A 22,401-nucleotide genomic window follows, 5' to 3' on the forward strand; every position below is an offset into this window, starting at 1 on the left:
ACTGCATTTATGTTGAGAGAAAAGATTTGATAAGTGAATTTATCTTTTTTCTTACCTAAGCACTTTCGCCACTCAAATCTTCCCTGCAGTACAAACTAGTGTTCATCTCTGACATTGGCAGTGACACAGCCCACAAAACTTCATGACTCTGATGTGGTCATTTTGTGTTTTGATGGCATATGAAAGAGATGTAGAGAAGTATTTCCCTGGGGCCTGAGGGTGTAAGTTATGAGAGCAGATGTTGAGGGTTATGGGTTGTGTTCTGCTAGTGTTGAGCACCAGATCTTGAGTGACAGAGGGACCCTCTAAATATGGGGCTCAGGGCAGCTGTCCCTCTTGTCCATGTCTGAGGGGACTAGAGTGGCAGGGTTGGAGAACTTCTGCTCCTAAACTGTAAAGAATAACAAACATTAAGAAAAGATATGAATGCCAAAGGTCAATCAAGACTGAACCCTGAAGCAAAGAACTGAGTCTTCTCACTTAAGTCTTATGGCTTCCAGCTACCACAGATCAGAGAGAAAGAGTCCTGGGAGTGAGGCACTGATGTAGTAAATAAGACTTGATACGTTTGGAAAGATATATCAAGAAACAAATGTTGGACATGCCTACAGGGTCATAAGCCTGACTTGAAGCAAACAGATCATAAGCCAACTGAGATTTGAGGAAGTTGTTTTGTAAAAGAAACCATGAGCCTACACTAAAAAGCTATTAATAGATTGAAACAATCCCTGGTCCCCAACCTTGCATGGGCAGTGCTATGGCTAAACATGTCCCCCAAAAGTTCATGTACTGGAAACTTGACCCCTATTGTAACAGTGTTGAGAGGGTGGGAAATATAATTATGATATTTGAAAGGTGGGGCCTTTAAGAGGCGGTTAGATTGTGAGGACTGTGCCCTGTTCACGGGGTGATGGGCATGGTTCCGATGAATTTAAAAGAGCAAGAGAGGAATTAGCTCTCTTTTGCTCAGCTCATTTTTACCATGTGATTACCTGAGTTGCTGTATAGTCACCACCAAGAACAAGGCCCTCGCCAAATCCACCCCTGGACAGTGAACTTCCCAGCCTCTGAAACTGTAGGAAATAAATTCTGTTTCTTTATAAATAATCCAGTTTCAGGTATTCTGTTACAAGCAACAGAAATGAACTAAAACAGACAGGAAGTAGGCCATGAAGTCTTGAGGCTCCCAAGGGTGGCATAATCTCCAACACCCACCAAAGATGTTGCCAAGTAAGATGACGGACATGGAAGAGCCTCCAGAAAGGTGGCCCAGAGGTCACGAAGGAAGAGGAATTCCACCAACGAATGGAATCAGGTCTCATCAAGAAAAGTCTCCAAGAGCCAGAAAAGAGGACCCTCACTATGGCTGTCCCATCAGATTTCGTAATTGCTACTGACCAGTGACCCTTTTATGTCCTCCATCAGTCCTTTTTCTGAGGGAAGTTTCCATTGTAGCTATCCTGACCTTCATATGCAACAATACAGTAGTACTGGGGTTCGAAGGGAAGCTAACATGTCCATTAGTTCATGCGTTAGCAGGTCACAGGGAGCCACATCCTGCTCTGATAGAGGTCTGTGCTTCAGTTTTCCCCATCAGTCCTAGACTTTGAGGTAGATCCAACATCTTGATGGGACTTTGTTCTTCCTTCCTTAGGGACAAAAGACTATGTTCAGTGTGGGAAGAAGAGTGTCCACCTCCATATTTGGTGGCCACGGGGGTGGACTGTCGTGGACATGACTGCCTCCCATCAAAGACAGTGCTCTCCCTCCACAGTGTAGAGATATTGCTGGGAAGACACGCAGTCAGTTCCCATGCCAGTGAGAGTCTTCTGGGGTCACTCTTTTCTGGCTCCGGCTTTATAAGGGGGGTTCAGTAGCAGCCTCTCACCTACCGCCTTGAAGTCTTCCCCAGGTGACTGTAAGGCATATTAGAAGTCTGGCATATAGTCAGGTGAGCTCCAAAGGACATCTTCACTTCAAATGTAGCTCTCTGCTGCGGGCATCCTTTTTATTTATGACACCCTTTTTGCTTTATAGGTCAGCCGTGTATGAGAATATTTCAAATATTATATATTGTATTTATATATAATGATTGCTATATATATGTTTTTTATGTTTTGGATGAGGTAGGGTTGCATTGCACATTAGCTCTATCTGCCATCTTGAAGATCTCCCAAACAACAGCAAACTTCCAAGAGAATTCCAAAATTCCCTCCCCCCAAAATGTTGAATTAAATCATTGGGAAAGCAGAGGTATTTGTTTTATTTATTTTTCTTTTAAGTTATATTTATTTCATCTTATCCTATGCATCTTTTTTCCATAGCGGTAATTAGAACGTATTTTAGTGTTTACGTAATATTCATTAAGTTCCCGTGCAATATATTTTAAGAAAAAAACTATATGAAAAACAATGTATGTAATTTTGTAAGATTATATATCTTTTTTTACATTTAATAAACTTTTTATTTTATAACAATTTTAGATCTACAGAAAAACTGAAAAGATATCAGAGAGAGTTCCCATACATATCATCTATTTTTAAACAAAGGTTTTTTTATTCTGAGCATTTTAATAGGAAATTAGAAACAAAAATTGGTCAGCAGTTGAAAATTTAAAAAGGTACCATTTTCTCTGTTCTGCCATTCTCCAAACATGAGAATTTTAGCAAATCACTATTTTTTCTTCTAAATTTTAACTTACACATTGTCATTGTACATATTTGTGGGGTACAGCCTGATGTTTTGATACATATGTATGTTGTATAATAATCGGGTTAGGGCAGTTAATGTATCCATCACCTCATGCATTTATCATTTCTTTGTGGTGAAAAGATTCAAAAGCCTCTCCTCCAGCTATTATGTAATATACAAAATTTAACTGTTAACCGTAGTCACCCTACTGTCCCATGCAATATTTTTGTAGTGAATTTCTTAGTGGCAAGGAGAATATTCTGCTTGTTATTCATCAGGTAGAACATAAATATAATCTGCTAATTTACCCCTCTATAGATCTGACCTTAGGTTCTCAAAAAAATTTTGTGAATCCTAACTGTGGATTTCTCTCTACATATAATTTTCCTAATAGATTTTCCATTTAGAAAGATATACTATTTATAACTCTAGTTTTAGAAAGAAGTGCTGCTGCATTCTGAAGATGAGATGTTTAAATTGGGTCCATGTTGGTTTGTCTTGCAGGAGTGTGATGCACTGGATCAACACCTTTTCTCTGTCTAAGGGAGTGTTTGTATTTCACTCAGACAGCCAACAGAGAACCTCTGAAGCTTATTGAGTACGAGAAAAATTCGTGAGCAACAGCATTTTAGGATATAAAATCACTGGCCACTCATTTCAAACACTACTGAACTAAATCTGCTCTTGGTATAAGGATTTGATGATATGTAAGATCACAAATAGCCTCAAGAGTAGTAATGCACAGGAATTTGGTTGTGACATTTTTAACAGAAGGCTGCTATGAAAAAACTGTCAATGGGCTACATTCAGCAGCTCAATTTTTTTTTATCTAGGATTGCTGAATATTTTCTTTTTAAAAAAATTTATATTTTAAATTATAAAACCCTTGCAGATGTACAGGGTCAGGGGTTCAGATCCCCTTACCAGATAGCCACAAAAAACAAACAACAAAAAACCACATTTGTATTTGTAGAAAATTAGACAGGCGAAGTGAAATTGCTGAGCGTTACGATGTGTATGTCTTCAGCTTTACAAACATTGCAAAGTTACTCTTCTAAGTCATTGCGCCAGTTTATGCTTCCCTCAACAATGTATGGGAGTTCCAATTTTCTCACATCCTACCCCATTACATGGTCACATCTGACTTATTTATAATTTGGTGAGAAATTCTATTTCATTTTGTTTTAATTTACATTTCTCTGATTATTTTTGAGGTTGAATATTTTTAAACATACTATATTCACTGGCTGTTTGGGTTTCATTTTTTTTTGTCATTTGTCTATTTTTTGTTAGAATATTTGCCTTTTTATGTTAATCGATAGGATTTACTTAGAGAGGATATTAAACTAATCTCTTTACATTTTTATATTTTTAGTGGTTACCTTAGGATTTATATTATACATCTTTACTTAGTCACGATCTATCTTTAAATAATACCATACTATTTCACATTCAATATATTCAACTTATAACAACACTATCACAATTTTTCCTTCCCAAATATACAGATGCTCCTTGATTTACACTGGGGTTACAATGGGTTTATCCAGATATAATCCCATTGTAAATTGAGGATAGTACTGAATGCGTATTGCTTTTATATCATCATAAAGTCGAAAAATCCTAAGTCAAACCATTGTAAGTTGGGGACTGCCTGTACTGCTATTATTTTTGCTTTAAACCATCAATAATCTTTTAGAATGGTTAGATATAAGGAAAAAAATCTCATATTTACCTTCATTTAATCATTCCTGGAAACTCTTATTTCTTTTTGTCAATCTATATTTGTGTCTGTTATACAATTTCTTCTTCCTGAAGGACTTTTTTGACATTTCTTGAATTGCAGTTATGTTGATGATAAATTCTTTCAGTATTTGCTTCCTTAATAAAGTATTTTCCTTCAGTTCTGAAAGATATTTTTATTGAATATAGAAATCCGGTTGGTCATTCCCCCCACCCCAGCACTTTAAAGAAGTCACTCCATTGTGTTCCGGCTTGCTTAGTTTTGGACAAGAAGTTTGCTGTAATTCTTATCACTTTCCTCTGTAATTTTTTTTCCTGGTTGCTTTCAAGATTTATATTTAATTTGCAACAATTTGTATATGATGTGCCTAGAGGCGATTTTTTTTTCCTTTTTGTCTTTTTTACTGACCGGTAACGGGATCGCAACCCTCGGTGTCGCGCCCGTACCGGGGACCGGCAACAGGATCGCAACCCTTGGTGTTGCTCCCGCACTGCGCTCAGCCAGTGAGCGGGAACCGGTCTCCAGATGGGATCCGAACCCTCAGCGGGAGCGCTGCCGTGCTCCCAAGTGGCGCACTCTCCAGTGCACCACTGGGCCGGCCCTAGAGGCGATTTAAAAAAAAAAAATTATCTGCTTGGATTTCTCTAAGATTCTTTAGATTTTTGGTTGGGTGTTCATATTCTCAGCCATTATTTCTTCAAATAATATTTCTGTCAACTTCTCAGTCTGATATTATCCCACAGCTCTTGGAGGCTTTATTCCATTTTTTTTTCTTATTCTTTTTTCACTTTGTGTTTCAGTTTGGGTAATTCCATGGACCTATTTTCAAGTTCGCTGATTCTTTCCTCAGCTGTTCGAGTCTACCAATAAGCATAGGAGGCATTCTTCATTGATTGGGCCGGCCCTAGAGGCAATTTAAAAAAAAAAAAATTATCTGCTTGGATTTCTCTAAGATTCTTTAGATTTTTGGTTGGGTGTTCATATTCTCAGCCATTATTTCTTCAAATCATAATATTTCTGTCAATTTCTCAGTCTGATATTATCCCACAGCTCTTGGAGGCTTTATTCCATTTTTTTTTTTCTTATTCTTTTTTCACTTTGTGTTTCAGTTTGGGTAATTCCATGGACCTATTTTCAAGTTCGCTGATTCTTTCCTCAGCTGTTCGAGTCTACCAATAAGCATAGGAGGCATTCTTCATTGATGTTATTGTGTTTTTTTATTTCTAGCATTCCAATTGACTTGCTCTTATCCTTTTACCTTTCTGCTAAAATTCACCCATCAGTTTAACCGGTCTGTATGTGGGATCTGAACCCCGGGCGGGAGCGCCGCCGTGCTTCCCAAGCGGCGCAACCGGGCCGGCCTAATTGCTTTGTATTTTGACAGTGGATTTTTTCCTTGATTTTGTTGTTGTTGTTGTGTATCTCATAATTTTTTATTGAAATTGCAAGACCCTAAGCAGAGAACCCACCTATGCAAGACATCATGTGTAGGACAGTTGTTTTGCAAATTTTTTTAAAAAAAATTTGTATATTATGATGTTTTGACATCTTAAAAGAAAACCTTTCTGGCTAGGGGGAGACTGCCTCTCTTGGGGCTATCCAGTTCTTAGAGATAGCAAGAGCTCAGCCAGAAACCTGCTTTTAATATGCAAATGAACCAATCCAGAGCCACACATCCTCTATTTGGACCATACACCCAGGAGGCAAATATTCCTTTGTCTTCGTTATACTAGAGCCAGGTACCAGGCAATTACAGACCATCCCTAAAGCTTACAGCCCATGAAAATTATTCATTTTATATTTTTATTAAAACATAATTGAATATACACATTTGTGGGCTACAGAGTTGAATAACAATACCTGTGTACAACATGTGGTGATCAAATCAGGATCATTCATCATTACAAAATGTAATCTTTTTTTTTTATTGAAACATAATTGATTGTACATATCTGTGGGGTACAGCATTGAATTTCAATACTTGTGTGCAATATGTAATGCTAAAATCAGGGCAGTTAGTATATTCAACATTACAAAATGTAATAAATTTTTGTGGACCTTTATCAATTTCTCACTAACCTCCTTTCCCCTCCCCACCTCTTGTGGCCTCAGTTCTGTTCTCTCCTTTTGAGAGTTCAAGGAATTATTGTGATTATTGTATCTTTCTTTCTTTCTTTTTTTATTTGTTTATTTTTTTCGCTCCCACTTATGAGTGAGGACACTCAATATTTCTCTTTCTGTGCCTGGCTTATTTCACTTAAAGACATGATTTTCTCTAAGTTCGTCCATGTTGCTGCAAATGACAGAATTTCATTCCTTTTTATGGCAGAGTAGTATTCCATTGTGTATATATACCACATTTTCCTTATCTAGTCGTCTGGTGATGGACATTCAGGTTGGCTCCATATCTTGGCTATTGTAACTAGAGCTGCGATAAACATGAGAGTGCAGGTATCCCTTCAACATAATGATTTCCATCCCTTTGGGTATAAACCAGCAGTGGGATTGCTGGATTTCATGGCAGTTTTTTCTGTAATTGTTTGAGGAGCATTCATACTGATGCCCATAATGGCTGCACCAATTCACAGTCCCACCAACAGGGAAGGTGGGTTCCCCTCTCTCTGCATTCTCACCAGCATTTCTTATTCTCTGTGTTTGATAATAGCCAGTCTAACTGGGGTGAGATGATATCTCAATGTGGTTTTGATTTGCATTTCCCTGATTATTAGTGATGTTGAGTATTTTTTCATGTGTCTGTTAGCTGTTTGCATATCTTCCTTTGAGAAATGCCTATTTAGCTCCTTTTCTCATTTAAAAATCAGGTTACTTGTTTTTTTACTGTTGTTTCAGTTCCTTGTGTATTCTGGATATTGATCCCTTGTCAGATGTATAGTTTGCAACTATTTTCTCCCATTCTGTAGGTTGTCTTTTCGCTCTGTTAATTGTTTCTTTTGCTGTGTGGAAGCTTTTTAATTTGATATAATCCCCTTTGTTTATTTTTTCTTTTGTTTATTTTTATTTTGTCTTATTCATAAAGTCTTTGCCCAGTCCTACTTCCTGAAGTGTTTCCCTATGTTTTCTTTTAGTAGTTTTATAGTTTCAGGTCTTATATTTAAGTCTTTTTTCCATTTTGAGTTGCAAAAGGTATGGGACTAGTTTCATGCTTGTACATAGGGACGTCCAGTTTTCCCAGCACCATTTATTGAGGAGGTAGCCTTTTTCCCAATGTATGTTCTTGGTGCCTTTCTCAAATATCAGTTGGCTGTAAGTATGTAGGTTGATTACTAGGTTGTCTATTTTGTTCAATTGCTCTAAACATCTGTTTTTATACTAGTGCCATCCTGTTTTGGTTACTATAGCTTTGCAGTACAATTTGAACTCAGGTAGTTGATACCTCTGGCTTTATTTTTTTTATTTGCTCAAGATTGCTTTGGCTATTTGGGGTCTTCTGCTGTTCCATATGAATGTTAGGATTGTTTTTCTATTTCTGTGAAGAATGTCATTGGTATGTTGATGGGGATTGTATTTAATCTGTAGATTACTTTGGGTAGTACAGACCTTTTCACAATGTTAATTCTTCCAATCTGAGAGCATGGAATGTCTTTCCAAGTTTTTGTGTCCTCTTTAATTTCTTTCAGCAGTGATTTCTAGTTCTTGTTGAAGTGATCTTTCACCTCCTTGCTTAACTTTATTCTTATGTTTTTTTTTTTGTTTGTTTTGTTTTTTGTTTTTTGGTGACTGTTGTAAATGGGCTTGCTTTCTGATTTCTTTTTCTGATAGCTCATTGTTAGAGTATAAAAATGCGGGCCGGCCCGGTGGCGCACTGCTATAGTGCGCCGCTTGGGAAGCGTGGCGGCGCTCCCGCCGAGGGTTCGGATCCCACATGCAGACCGGTTCCCGCTCACTGGCTGAGCGAGGCGCGGGAGCAACGCCGAGGGTTGCGATCCCGTTGCCGGTCCCGGTCCGGTACAGGGGCGACACTGAGGGTTGCGATCCGTTGCCGGACACGGAAAAAGACAAAAAAAGGAAAAAAAAAAATGCTACTGATTTTTGTGTGTTGATTTTGTATCCTGAAACTTTCCTGAAATCATTTATCAGCTCTAAGAGTTTTTTAACAGTGTTTTTAGGTTTTTCTATATATACGATCATGTCATCTGCAAAGAGGGACAGTTTGGCTTTGTCTTTTCCAGTCAGGATGCCCTTTATTTCTTTCTCTTCCCTGATTGCTCTGGCTGGTACTTCCAATACTATGTTAAATGGGAGTGGTGGGAGTGGGCATCCTTGTCTTGTTCATGTTCTTCAGGGAAAAAAGCTTTCAGCTTTTTGCCATTCAGGATGATATTGGTGGTGGGTTTATTGTCTGTGGCTTTTATTATGTTGAGATACTTTCTTTCTATACCTAATTTGTTGAGAGTGTTTATTATGAAGAGATGTTGAATTTTGTCAAATGCTTTTCCTGCATCGATTGAGATAGTCAAATGGTTTTTGTCCTTGATTTTATTGATGTGGTGTATCACATTTTTTTTTTTTGTCCTTTTTTGAGACTGGCCACACCGTGCTCAGCCAGTGAGCACTGTGAACTCACCGGTCATCCCTATATAGGATCCGAACCCGTGGCGGGAGCGCTGCTGCACTCCCAGTGCCGCACCCTCCCAAGTGCGCCATGGGCTCGGCTCTGTATCACATTTGTTGACTTGCATATGTTCAGCCATTCTTGCATCTTTGGAATGAATCCCACTTGATCATGGTGTAAAATCTTTTCAATGTGCTGTCACATTCTGTTTGCTAATATTTTGTTGAGGATTTTTGCATCTATATTTATCAAAGATATTGGCCTATGTGTAGGCCAGTGTTGTTGACTTACCTGTCTCCTCTTGGAGGCACATGTCTTTCCTTGGATTTCAAGCTACTTGTTTGCTCTGCAATTGCAGCTCTCTGATGCATTCAGGAAAATTTATGACTTTGTTGATTATCTGGCTTTTTCATGTTAGAGTGAAAGCAACAATCTTTCTAGCTTTCTACACCATAGGCAAAAGCTCTGTACTCTGGATATTAGTTTATTTTTAATTACATGAGTTGAAAGTCTCTCTTAGTCTGTGGTTTTTCTTTTTTTTACTTTGTTTATGGTATCTTCAATCATTCAGAAGCTTAAAACTTCAACACAGTAAAATTAATCAAATTTTTCCTTTACTGTTTTTACTTTTTGTATCTTATTTTTTAAAAATATGTGCCTACCCCAATTCATAGAGCTATTCTCTCTTAAATATTCTCCTAAAAGTAATTGGTTTTGCTTTTATAGTTAAGTCTTTAATCTATCTGGAATTTATTGTTGTAATTGATGTGAAGATGGGAATAATTTTACCTTTTTCAGTATAGATAGACAATCATCCAGCGCAAATTATAGAATAGCCCATTGTGGTAGACAGAATTCTAAGATGGCCCCCAAGAGTTCTGCCCCCTGGTGTACATGCTCTGTATAATCCCCTCTTCTTGAGTGAGAGTGGCACCTGTGAATATGATGGGATATTACTCTGTGATTATGTTACCTAATTGGCAGGATGGGATTTCGCATAGGTAATTATTGCCCCGATTCAGTTGACTTGTAGTTTCTCAAGCAGATTATAATGGATAAGCCAGACCTAATTAGGTGAGTCCTTTATCTGTCAGACAGATTTGAAGTAAGCAAGATTCTCACACTGGCTCTGTGGGAGCAAACTACCATGTTGTGGAGGGGACCATGTGGCAGAAAATGGTTGGGTGGCCTCTAGCAGCTGAAAAATCTCTAGTTGACAGCCAGCAAGATAGCAATGACTCAGTTCCACAACTGTAAGAAACTTAATTATGCCAACAATCAATGAGCTTGAAAGATAACCTGGAGTTTTAAATGAGATTGCAGGCCCAGCCGATTGATTTTGGCCCTGTGAGATGTTAAGCAGGGAAGCTAGCTGTTCCATGCCTAGACTTCTGACCTGAAGAAACTGAGATAATGAATGGGGGCTGTTTTAAGGTGATCAGTTTGTCGTGATACGAGTACATCTTTCCCCAGTGATTTTTAATGCAACTATTCTCTTATGTCCAGTTCTCATATCTATATACTCTGTGTGTGAGTGTGTGTCTACATATGTATATATTTCAAAAAGTGTAGTTTGGAGGGTACTTCAAAAAGTTCGTGGAAATAATTCATATTATCTTTTAATTCTATTTTCCAGGAACTTTTTGAAGTACCTTCGTTTGTGGGTGTATTTCTGGGATCTTTATTCACTTCTTTGGTTTTTGCCCTTAATGTTATAACTTTAAATGTCTGCATATCTGGTAAATTAGGTTTCATTCACCTGCCGTTCTTCAAAATTGTCTTGGATATTTTTAGTCATTTCTCTTCCATATCAATTTAGAATGAGAATGTCAAGTTCCATAGAAAATTCTATTGCTATTTTGATAGAAATTATAAAGAATTTATAGATTAATTTGGTAAGAACTCATATCTTTACAATCTTTAATTCTTCTAATCCCTAGACATGTTTATCTCTCCATTTTAAAAGGCATTTTATACTTTTCTCACACAAATTCTGTTAATTTTATTTCTAGGTACTTCATAGTTTTGGATTTTATTGTGTTTAGAATATTTCTAGTTAATATTTATTTGGAGAAATCAAAACACAGAACAATTACTAAGAATATTATAACATATGCACTTCCACCTTAAATGACTAAAAAACTGGACAATATATAAAACATTGTTTTTCTGATACTGGACAACAGGCAGCACAGGGCTGTGATTCATGTAGAAGTGAGACATATAAAGTGAGCCTAAAGACTGTACCAGTTTACAATCTTTCCAGGTTATAGCATTGGGAAGGAAAACACAGAGTCTACTGGTATCTCTGAGTTGAGGAAACAGAGATCAGAGTTTGGGAAAGTACAGTAGGTAGAATAATGGCCCCTCAAAGATGTCTATATCTAATCCCCCAAATCTGCAAATATGATGTTACATGGCAAGGGGGAAATTAAGGTTGCAGCAGAATTAAGTTTGCTCATCAGTGTCCTTGAGATAGGGAGATTAGCTTGAATTATCCAGGTGGGCCCAATGTAATCACAAGGGTCTTCATATGTGGAAGAGAGAGGTAGAGAGGCAGTTAGAGATTTGAAGATCCTATTAGGTTGATTTTGAAGATGGTGGAATGGGGCCATGAGCCAAGGAAAGCAGACAGCCTCTAGAAGCTGGAAAAGGCCAGAAAATTGGTTCTTCCTCAGATCCTCCAGAAAAAACATAGACTTGCTGACACCTTGATTTTATCCCAGTGAGACCCATTTTGAACCTGACTTCAGAACTGTAAGAAAAGAAATTTGTGTTGTTTTAATCTACTAAGTTTGTGGTGATTTGTTATAGCTCATAAGAAACTAATATAGGAAATGATGAACATAGTGCTAGAGATCACAGATTTCCAGCAATCTGCAGGAGGCTCCTCCACTCTTTGGCTGAGTACTGATTTATGCATATAAATAAGTTAGAGACCTTGTAACACTTTACCAAAGGCTGGAGAAAGAATCATTGAAAACGAGTAGACAGAACAATTTTCTGAGATCCCACAGAACTGGGAATACTTCCCAAATTGTATTCAGTGAAGAAATAATACAGTAGGGCCCCTTATCCGCAGGGGATGTATTCCAAGACCCCCAGTGGATGCCTGAAACTGCAGATAGTACCCAACCCTCTATCTACTATGTTTTTTCTTATGATAAACTTTAATGATAAAGTTTAATTTTTAAATTAGGTACAGTAAGAGATTAAGAACAGTAATAAAATAGAACAACTATAGCAATATACTGTTTTAAAAAATATATATATATATGAAGTTTATAACAGTATATTGCTATAATTACTATAATTATGATTGCCATAATTGTATTTTATATATGTTATATATATATATATGAAGTTTATAACAGTATATTGCTATAATTACTATAATTATGATTGCCATAATTGTATTTTATATATGTTATATATATATATATCATATTGTACTGTACTCACCCTTTTTCTTGTGGTAAAGTGAGATGATAAAATGCCTACCTGATGAGGTGAAGTGAGGTGTATGACACAGACATTGTGACATAGCATTAGGCTACTATTGACCTTCTGACCATACATACATCAGGAGGAGGATCATCCAAAGCGGATGGATCATCAAGCCATGATGACGGCAGTGGTTGGATGTCAGAAGCGGGTGATGTCCATGGCTAATGAGTGGTCGTGTACATGACATGGAAATGCTGGACAAAGGGCTGATTCATGTCTCAGGCAGGACAGAAATGGACAGAGTGAGACTTCATCACACTACTGAGAATGACATGCAATTTAAAACTTATGAATTGTTTATTTCTGGAATTTTCTGTTTAATATTTTTGGGCCACTGTTGACTGTTGGTAACTGAAACCGAGGAAAGCAAAATCACAGATGAGAAGGGACTACTGTACAAAATCTTCACAAACTCTTCCAAAAAACAGACCAGGAGAAAACATTCCCAAATGATTTTATGGAGCCAACATTACCTTGATACCTTGACTAGACAAAATGTTACAAGAAAACTATACCAATAATGATCATGAAACCATGTATGCAAAAATCCTTAATAAAATTTTAACGAGAATCTTCACACATTGCTGGTGGGCATGCAAAATGGTACAGACACTTTGGGAAACAGTTTGGCAGTTTCTTATAAATACACACTTGCCACATGATCCAGGATTTCCAATCCTAGGTATTTACCCAAGAGGTATGAAAATACATGGTCATGCAATGACTTTTACTCAAATGTTCATAGCAGTTTTATTCAGAACCACACAAAACCTGGTTACCATCCAAATATCCATCAAGGGCAAAAGGATATTCACATTGTGTTGATCCACACAGTGGAATAGCACTGAACAAAAAAAGAACCAAACCGTTATAGTTTGATTTGGATATTAAGGTTTTAGTAATAAGCTCATAAAATGAGTTGGTGAAATTTTGTTTCTGTCCTCTGTGAAGTTATATAATATAGGATTATTATTTTTAAGAGATTTTGTAATACCTTCCCTATAAAACCATCTGGGAGTGGATTTTTTCTATCACTCTCTGTTCTTATTCTCATTTTGTTTTTTGTTTCTGGATAAATATTTAACTACCAATTAAATGTCTTGATTGGTTACGGGTCTATGCCATTTTCAAACAGAACCAGCTTGGATAAATGACATTTCTAAGAAAGCATCTCTTTTTACCAAGTTTTTATGTTCTTGCTATAGAGTTGCTATTCTGCTTTCAGATCTTTGCTGAATTCAATCCCTTTTCATTCCTACCATTGCTTTTCTTTTAATCACATTTTTGGTTATAATTTTAGAACTTCATTGAAGTTTAACATTATATATAAGAAAGCACACTAACCGCACTCCTTCTTTTAATTTTTAAATTTCTCCCTCAGAGGTTTGTCTCCTTCCTTTCTTCCCTCCCTCCTTTTCTTCCTTCTTGATAACCAACTCTGAGTTCTGTTCCTCTTACTGTTCTTTAACAAAATATTAATTTACACGTTTATTTTCCTTTATTCTTCCTTCTTTGAGTTTTCTTGGTCACTATTTTCATAATTTCTTGAGTTATATTATTAAGTCATTTTTAGCCGAGAAAGTCTGAAAAAACAAAAGGAAGTAACTCTCCTATTATTTCTTTCAGATTATGAAATTCCCTCTAAGTACTGATTTAGCAGCAACCCACGTTTTCATATATCTCTTGTCTTCTCTGATAAATAGTAGAATTCTGGGCTTACTGTCATTTTCCCATTTTTTAAATTTCCAAAATGAATTTTTTTATTTTCAAAAATTTCAAAAACATTAGGTAGAGAAAAGAATCCAGCGTTAACAACTACCAACATTTCCTTAGCACTTTAGCGGTATTAGTCTATTTTTTTTTTCTGACCCCTGTTATAAATTGGCTATGATTTTGGTTCTCATTTCTTTATGAAATACTATCTTTTCTCCACTTTTAAGATTTTTCTCTTTGTTTTTGGTGTTCAAAAGTCTTACCATGATGTGTCCAGGCAAAGATTTAGTTTTATTTAAACTGCTTTGTGTGATTATAAGAATTTGTGACTCTCGTTTACTGTAGAAAAATTTCAGTCATTATCTTTTTGAATATAATATCTCCTATTCTTTTAATTCTTTCTTTCTGGAGTTCCTATTAAACACACATGAGCTTCTATTCTACTACTTGTCTCTTAACTTCTCTTTTATATTTCCTTCTTCATCTCCCCTTGCTATATTCTGTGTAATTTCCTCAGCTCTAATTTGAGTTTGCTATTCTCTCTTTATCTTTTTCTAATCTACAATAAACATTGACCTTTTAATTTCATTATGTATAGTTTTCATTTGTAAAATTCTGTTGATTAGCTTTCAAATCCTTCTGTTCATATTTCATATTATCTTACTCTTTTCTTAGGGCTCTGTCTCCTTTTATTTGTTAATCATTTCAGTGTACTCATTTAATATTTTTCTTCAGATTGTTGTTTTATGAACTCGGGTTCTTGGTGCTCTAATCCTCCTGTTTATTCTTTGTTAATCCTGGTTTATGGTAGATTTTTTAAAAAACATCTGCTCATTTTTAGTGGGGTAAAAGATTTTCTTCCTGTGGCACTTCGGGATGACCTGGATGACGATGTTCACTTGTGGAGGTTTTACACTTGTGTCCAAATGATATTCTGTTAACTTTTCAGCCTGGGTGCCTAGACCATGTGGATAGTGCACACTGAAACATTGAAATCCCAGCTGCACAAGGCAGGGTGGGTTCCATTTTTCAGGGGTGACTTTCTTAACTCAAAATTTAGGAAGAGACAGACAAGGTTCCTTTTGTATTTCTTTGTGAGTGCAGCCCTTCTAGGATACCAGTTTAATGTAGGAGTTTAGTTCCAAAAATCGGAGAGTCAAAGATTTCTCCCCCATACCCACATGGGAAATAAAACTCAGGCCTGTAGAGGTTGTTGTCATTTGTCCCAACAATTGTATGAAAATATGTTCCTGCAGGTTGTGGCTTTTTTATTGCTGTTATTTTTTATCATTACACAATGTAAACATTTTTTGTGGTCCTTTACCAATTTCTCCTTAACCCCCTGCCCCCCCCCCCCCCATACACTTTCCCACTTGTGGTGGCCTCAGTTCCATTCTCTCCTTTTGAAAGTTCAGGGAATTATTGCGGTGGTTGTATTGTTCTTTTTTTTCCCCAGCTCCCATTTATGAGTGAGGAAATGCGGTATTTCTCTTTCTGTGCCTGGCTTATTTAAATAACATAATTTCTCTAAATTCATCCATGTTGCTGTGAATGGCAGAATTTCATTCCTTTTTATGGCAGAGTAGTATTCCATTGAGTATATATACCACATTTTCCTTATCCAGTCATGCATCGATGGACATTTAGGTTGGTTCCAACTCTTAGCTATTGTAAATAGAGCTGTGATAAACACACAAGTGCAGATATTGCTTTGACATGACGATTTCTATTTTTTTGGGTATACACCCAGAAGTGGGATTGCTGGATTATACGGCAATTGTATCTGTAGTTGTTTGAGGAGGAGGCTCCATACTGTTTTCCATTAACAGTTGCGCTAGTTTACAGTCCCACCACAGTGTAGGAGGGCTCCCCTTTCTCTGCATTCTTGCCAGCATTTGTTATTCTCTTTTTGATAATGGCTAGTCTAACCGGGGTGAAATGATATCTCAATGTGGTTTTGATTTGCATTTCCCTGATGCTGAGTGATGTTGAGCATTTTCTCATGTGCCTGTTGGCCATTTGTATATCTTCCTTTGAGAAAGGCCTATTCAGCTCTTTTGCCCATTTCGTAATTGGGTTATTTGTTTTTTTACTGTTAGGTTGTTTGACTTCCTTGTATATTCTGGATCCCTTGTCAGATGCATAGTGTGCAATTATTTTCTCCCATTCTGTATGTTGTCTTTTTGCTCTGTTAATTGTTTCTTTTCCTGTGCAGAAGCTTTTTAGTTTGGTAAAATCTCATTTTTTTCTTTTGTTGCCTGTGCTTTTTGGGGTCTTATTCATGAAATCTTTGCCCAGTCCTACTTCCTGAACTGTTTCCCCTATGTTTTCTTTTAGTAGTTTTATAGTTTCAGATCTTATATTTAAGTCTTTAATCCATTTTGAGTTGATTTTGGTATATGGCGAGAGGTAGAGGACTAGTTTCATTTCTCTACATATAGATGTCGTTTTCCCAGCAGCACTTATTGAAGAGGCCGTCCTTTCCCCAATGTGTGCTCCTGTTGCCCTTGTCAAACATCAGTTGGCTGTAAGTATGTGGGTTGATTTCTGGGTTTTCTATTCTGTTTCATTGGTCCGAGTGTCTGTTTTCATTCCAGTACCATGCTATACTATAGTGTAGTATAATTTGTAGCATAATTTGAAGTCAGGAAGTGTATGCTTTATTGCCAAATTAAGTAGCAACTTAATCAAATCTTCACACTCCTTGACCTTTTTGTTGTATGTAAAGCACTTCTGTTTTACACTTTGGTTTTCCTGTATGTAGTGGAAAGAACACTTTTATTTGGGATTAGAAGATAGGTGTGCATAATGATCATGCCACTTATTGGTCCTGTGACTTTGGTCAAATAACTCAACTTTTGAGGCTGATTTCTTATCTAAGATGGGGACAATGATTTCAGAGGTTCTAATGAACTAATATCTATAAAAGCACTTAATAAAATATAGACCACTATTGAAATGAATTTTTATACTATCTTGGTTCTCTTCTGATCACTCCTTATCTGTTTTTTTTTTTTTTTTTTTTTTACCTTACTATAATCTCCAAAACAGTAACCACCTTTACTTCCTAAAGTGGCTTCCTAGCCCAACCTCCTTTTACTTAGTGATACCATCATTCTCCAGTCTTTCAACCCTGAAAAATTGAGTCTTTGAACTTTTGCTTTTCATCATTTCCCTTATTAGTCTATAAATTCAATAGGTATTTCTTGTAAAATATTCCTGATATATATTCCTTTTGTTCCTTATTGGCCCTTTCCCCCTAGTTCTATACTTATGGACTGAATGTTTGTGTCTGCCTCAAATTCCTATGTTGAACCCTAATTCACAATGTGATGGTATTACGAGGTGGGGCCTTTGGGAGATAATTAGATCATGAGGGTAAAGCCTTAATGATGGGATTCGTGCCTTATAAAAAGAGGCAGGAGAGAGCTTGCTTCTCTCTCTCTCTCTGCTCTCCCCCATATAAGGACCCAGCACAAAAATGGCCATCCACAAATCAGGAAGAGGGCCTTCACCAGAACCTAACCATGCTGTCAGTCTGATCTCAAGACTTTCCAGCCTCTAAAACTGTGAGAAATAAATTTCTGTTGTTTAAGCTACTCCGTCTATGGTATTTTTGTTAGAACAGCCCAACCTACGACATCTTGAATACAATTCATGCCTGAGTCACTACAACTTGTTAGCTGGTTTCCAGGGGGGCCAGCCTTCATACTGTCGTGTTTCTGAAACACTACTTTCCTCATGTCTCTTTTCTGAAAGTCAATAGTTTACCATGTTTTCTAGTCTAAATTGACTGTCAAGGCCCTCTATAATCTAGCCCTATTCTAGCTATGCAATTTCATTTTTTACTCTTAACATGTTTCTTCCTGTCTCCCCACTGTCTCATGAACATAACACATTTGTTTATTCAAACTTTTGTCCTTACTTTTTTCTTTCTACCCAAATCCCATTCATAATTTAAGGTGAAGCTCAAATCTAACATGATTTATCTCTTACTTTTCTGAACTTATAAAACTTGTTTCATAAGTTGTTATGCTGTAATTATTTTCTGTGAGAGGTGTAACAAGTATATGGTTTTTATGAATGGATCCTACTTGCAGTAGAATCCTGGTCTTTATTTCCACTGTAGTCCCAACACTTCAGTGCAAAGTAGGTGTTCAATACGTACTTACTGAACAAATTCTTCTCTTTCATGGCCTGTTGTTTAGTGGACCAATACTCACTTGTACCTTACCATTAAGAGAATTAAAAGAAATCTAAGTTAATTTATTTTTTCTGGTTAATAATTCTGGTAGAACATTTGTTGGGGGGAAATTTTAAGAGGCTAAAATTTTTAAATTATAAATGATTTTTAATTATACATGCCTATGTACTTCTAGGTAGTTATAGCAGACATACAAATATATTTTATGCAAGTTCTTAAATTATTGATCAATGTCATTTTCAAAAAGAGCTCACTACTTTGAGGCACTTATAAAACTTCTACAAATAGGATAGTTAGTAATGAAATAACAGTGAAAGCATATCTTATTTTCAAAATGTTATCTGATGTTACCTTGTCATAAATATACTGTAGTCCACAAAGAATTATAGCCAGTTCTATTTAAATTGGACTTCAATGTCATGAAACAGATCCGAAGAGGTCTGCTTGCAATATATGAGGGTACTTCAAAAAGTTCATGGAAATAAAGAACTAAAAGATATTACAAATCCTTCCATGAACTTTTTGAAGTACCCTCATATTAAATTAGGTTATTAACATGGTTGTTTATGATTCAGCAGATTGCCTTACAGTACTGTAAGTCACCTCAGAAATCACTAGCAGAGTTGAATAAATTAAGATGTAACATAGGAGCTATTTTTTAAAAAAAGAATTTAGCCATTAAAAGAAGTCCATAATTACGTTGAATAATTTAAATACTTAATTATGCTATCATAGTTTCATTACCTAACTAATTTTATTTGAACTGATGTATTGAATAATTTTTTAAATACTTAATTATGCTATCATAGTTTCATTACCTAACTAATTTTATTTGAACTGATGTTATTTAATTAGGCTCTATGAGAATGAATGTTAAGGAGCACACCTCCCCAAAATGAACTGAGAAACAGCCACGTTTAAATTACTCAAGGATAAAAAATTATTCGTGAAAAAAAAAAAATAGATAATACAGTATTAATGGATAATGTAAAGGGTTTATTTTTTAAGATAATGGCACTGATAAATTTTCTCATTTTCTCATAAATGCTTTTGTTCCCAATTATGAGAAACTCATAGTAGACACTATCATCTTATAAAAATAGATAATACAGTATTAATGGATAATGTAAAGGGTTTATGTTTTAAGATAATGGCACTGATAAATTTTCTCATAAATGCTTTTGTTCCCAATTATGAGAAACTCATAGTAGACACTATCATCTTAAACTCTGCTAAATAAACGACATTAGATAATTTTTGCCTAATGTATTATCAGGCTATGAAAAATAGCACCTCTTCTTAATTTACATGCTTTTAAAGAAATTAAACAAAAATAACTTTAAAAGGAGCTCTTTGGTGGTGGTGGGGAACATATTGCTTTTCAAAGAAAGCAAAAAATATTGCAAAATTAACTGAATAAAGGAGCCAACTCTCATTTGACATAATTGACATAAAAATGAGATTTATAATCAGAAATACTTTCCCAAATAATTGAGGTAATGCAAGATGAAACCACAGCAATTGTTCAAAAAATTCTCTTATGATGTCTTAAATGTAAAATCTAATGCAAAAATAGAGAGACAAGGGAAGGCATTGTGACCATGAAAATGTACTAATGACACTATGATGAAAATGAGGTCAATACATCCTTTTCTTAGAAAGCCATTGGAAGAGGTTGCATATACATTTGAGGAAAAAGAAGCAAGCCATTGGTCCATTATAGAATAACAGAAACTCTCTAATTGTTTACTGTGACACATTTGACCATTTATTTTACAATTCACCTTTGATTTAGTACTTTAGACTGCTATGATAGAATAAAACTATGCATGTTTTTTCTTTTACTGTAGGTTCTGATGTCACAAGGCCTTTGCTATTTCAGAGTAAGTCCTTTAATTTTGGAAATATTTTCACTCATTGCACTTTTTCTATGGCAATATATGTAATTTGCAACCTACTGTTTACTTAAATGGTAGCCTTATTTCCTCAGAAAGGCCATTATTCTACATTTTTTTTCCACATAGAAGGCTGCTATCTTAATATAAAGTATTAATCTTAATACTTTGCTTCTATGAACACCAAATCTCAATCTATAGCTACTGATAATCTGGAAAGACCTGCACTTTATTTTTTTGTGGCTGTCCAGTAAGAGGATCCAAACCCTTGACCTTTGTGTTATACCACCTCTCTCTAACCGAGCGAACCTGCAAGCCCTGCAGCACTTTATTTTTAAATTTTAATTCATCAATATACGATGTAGTTGATTTTCATGTCCCTTTACCAATTCCTCCTCCCCCGCCCTCTTCCCCTACCCCCATTAATATCATATCTGTTCACTTGTCTCAACAAGTTCAAGGAATTGTTGTGATTGTTGTCTTCTTCCTTGCCTGGCCCCCATTTGTTTGCCCTGCACATTTAAAAAAAAAAAAACATGTCAGAGAATTACAGAAAACTTTCAGTTGTATTTATTAAAAGTTTAAAGAAATAATTTTTCATAACTGAATTGGACACAAATAAAATGGTACCTTAATTGCTTCAAAAGTAACTATTTTGTGTTCAAGATAATGTAGAAATATGTCAGATTTAAAAATCATTCCAGGCTGGCAGGTTAGCTCAGTTGGTTAAGAGCTCAGTGTTGTAATATAGAGGTCAGGGTTTGGATCCCTGTACTGGCCAGCTGCCAAAAAAAAAAAAAAGTTGTTTTGGGCTGGCTGGTTAGCTTAGTTGATGAGAACACAGCCTTGTAACACGGAGGCGAAGGGTTTGGATCCCCATACCAGCTAGCTACAAGAAAAATAAAAAATCATTCCCTCTAAATGTCTTTATTTTAGTACTAACAGCTTTGATAACTGTTCTCTAGACATTGTTTGTGCATGTGCATATTTATCTAACATGAAGGCCTAAGAGTAAATGGGATTCTTCTATAATTATATTCTCATAAATAAACCGTCAGGCATCAAAGCCTATAGCTCCATAGTTGTAAAATTAACAAAATTTCATTTAAAAGTACATGCCATAGATAAAAGATTCTTTCCTGTCCTCTGAAATAAGTCAAAGCGAATGTGAGTATGATCTTTTAATACATCACTCATTTGATGGACCTTATGTTAGAGAAATACATCAGCTTGTCTTCATGAAACCTTTTACCTGATATCACAAAATCTACTTTAAGCACATTGGTAGGATTTGTACATTAAAAAATAGCTGAGCAATTCTTTGCTCCTCCTCAGATTCCTTGATCTGACAGATATGACTAAATCGTCACTCCACATGCTCTTCAGCAAAACTGGTATGTCTGTTTCTTCACTTGCACTTACCATTTATAATAATACAATTTACTTATTCAATGATTGCTTCCCAACACCTTCCCCCACCCTCTTTAGAATGTATGATCCACGAAGGCAAATGTTTGGATTTGGCCACTGGGGTATTTCAAGTGCTTAGAATGCTGTCTGGCACCCAGTAGCACTCAAACATTCACGGAATAAAACAATGTGGTAGAAGACGAGGTCAGAGATGTAATGTGATGGCGCACAGGTCATGTAGGGCCTTGCAGTCCATTTTAAAAATTAGAGCTCTTACAGAGACAAATGGGGACCCACTCCAGGATTCTGAGCAGGAGAGTGCTGTAAACTGACTTACATTTTAAAAGCATTACTCTGGCTGTTATATTGAGGATGGGCTGTGGAGGGCAGGAGTGGAAGAAAAGAGACAGTTGTGAGAGCTGTGAGACATGATGAGGGTGATCAGAAAGCAGTGTAAATGGCTGCATTCTGGATAATCCTTAAGGTAAAACAAACAGCATTTCCTGATGGATTGAATGTGGGCTGTGAGAGAAAAAGGAATCAAGGGTGACAACAAGGTTGTTTTGGCTTAAGCAACTGGGAGACTTGCGTTGTCATCAATTGACTTATGAAGGACTGTGGAAGGAGTATAGTATGTCTGAGGGTATGAAGAGGGAAGATTAGG

This window comes from Galeopterus variegatus, unplaced genomic scaffold (assembly GCF_000696425.1).
Source record: "Galeopterus variegatus unplaced genomic scaffold, G_variegatus-3.0.2 Scaffold5696, whole genome shotgun sequence".
Classification (NCBI taxonomy): Eukaryota; Metazoa; Chordata; class Mammalia; order Dermoptera; family Cynocephalidae; genus Galeopterus; species Galeopterus variegatus.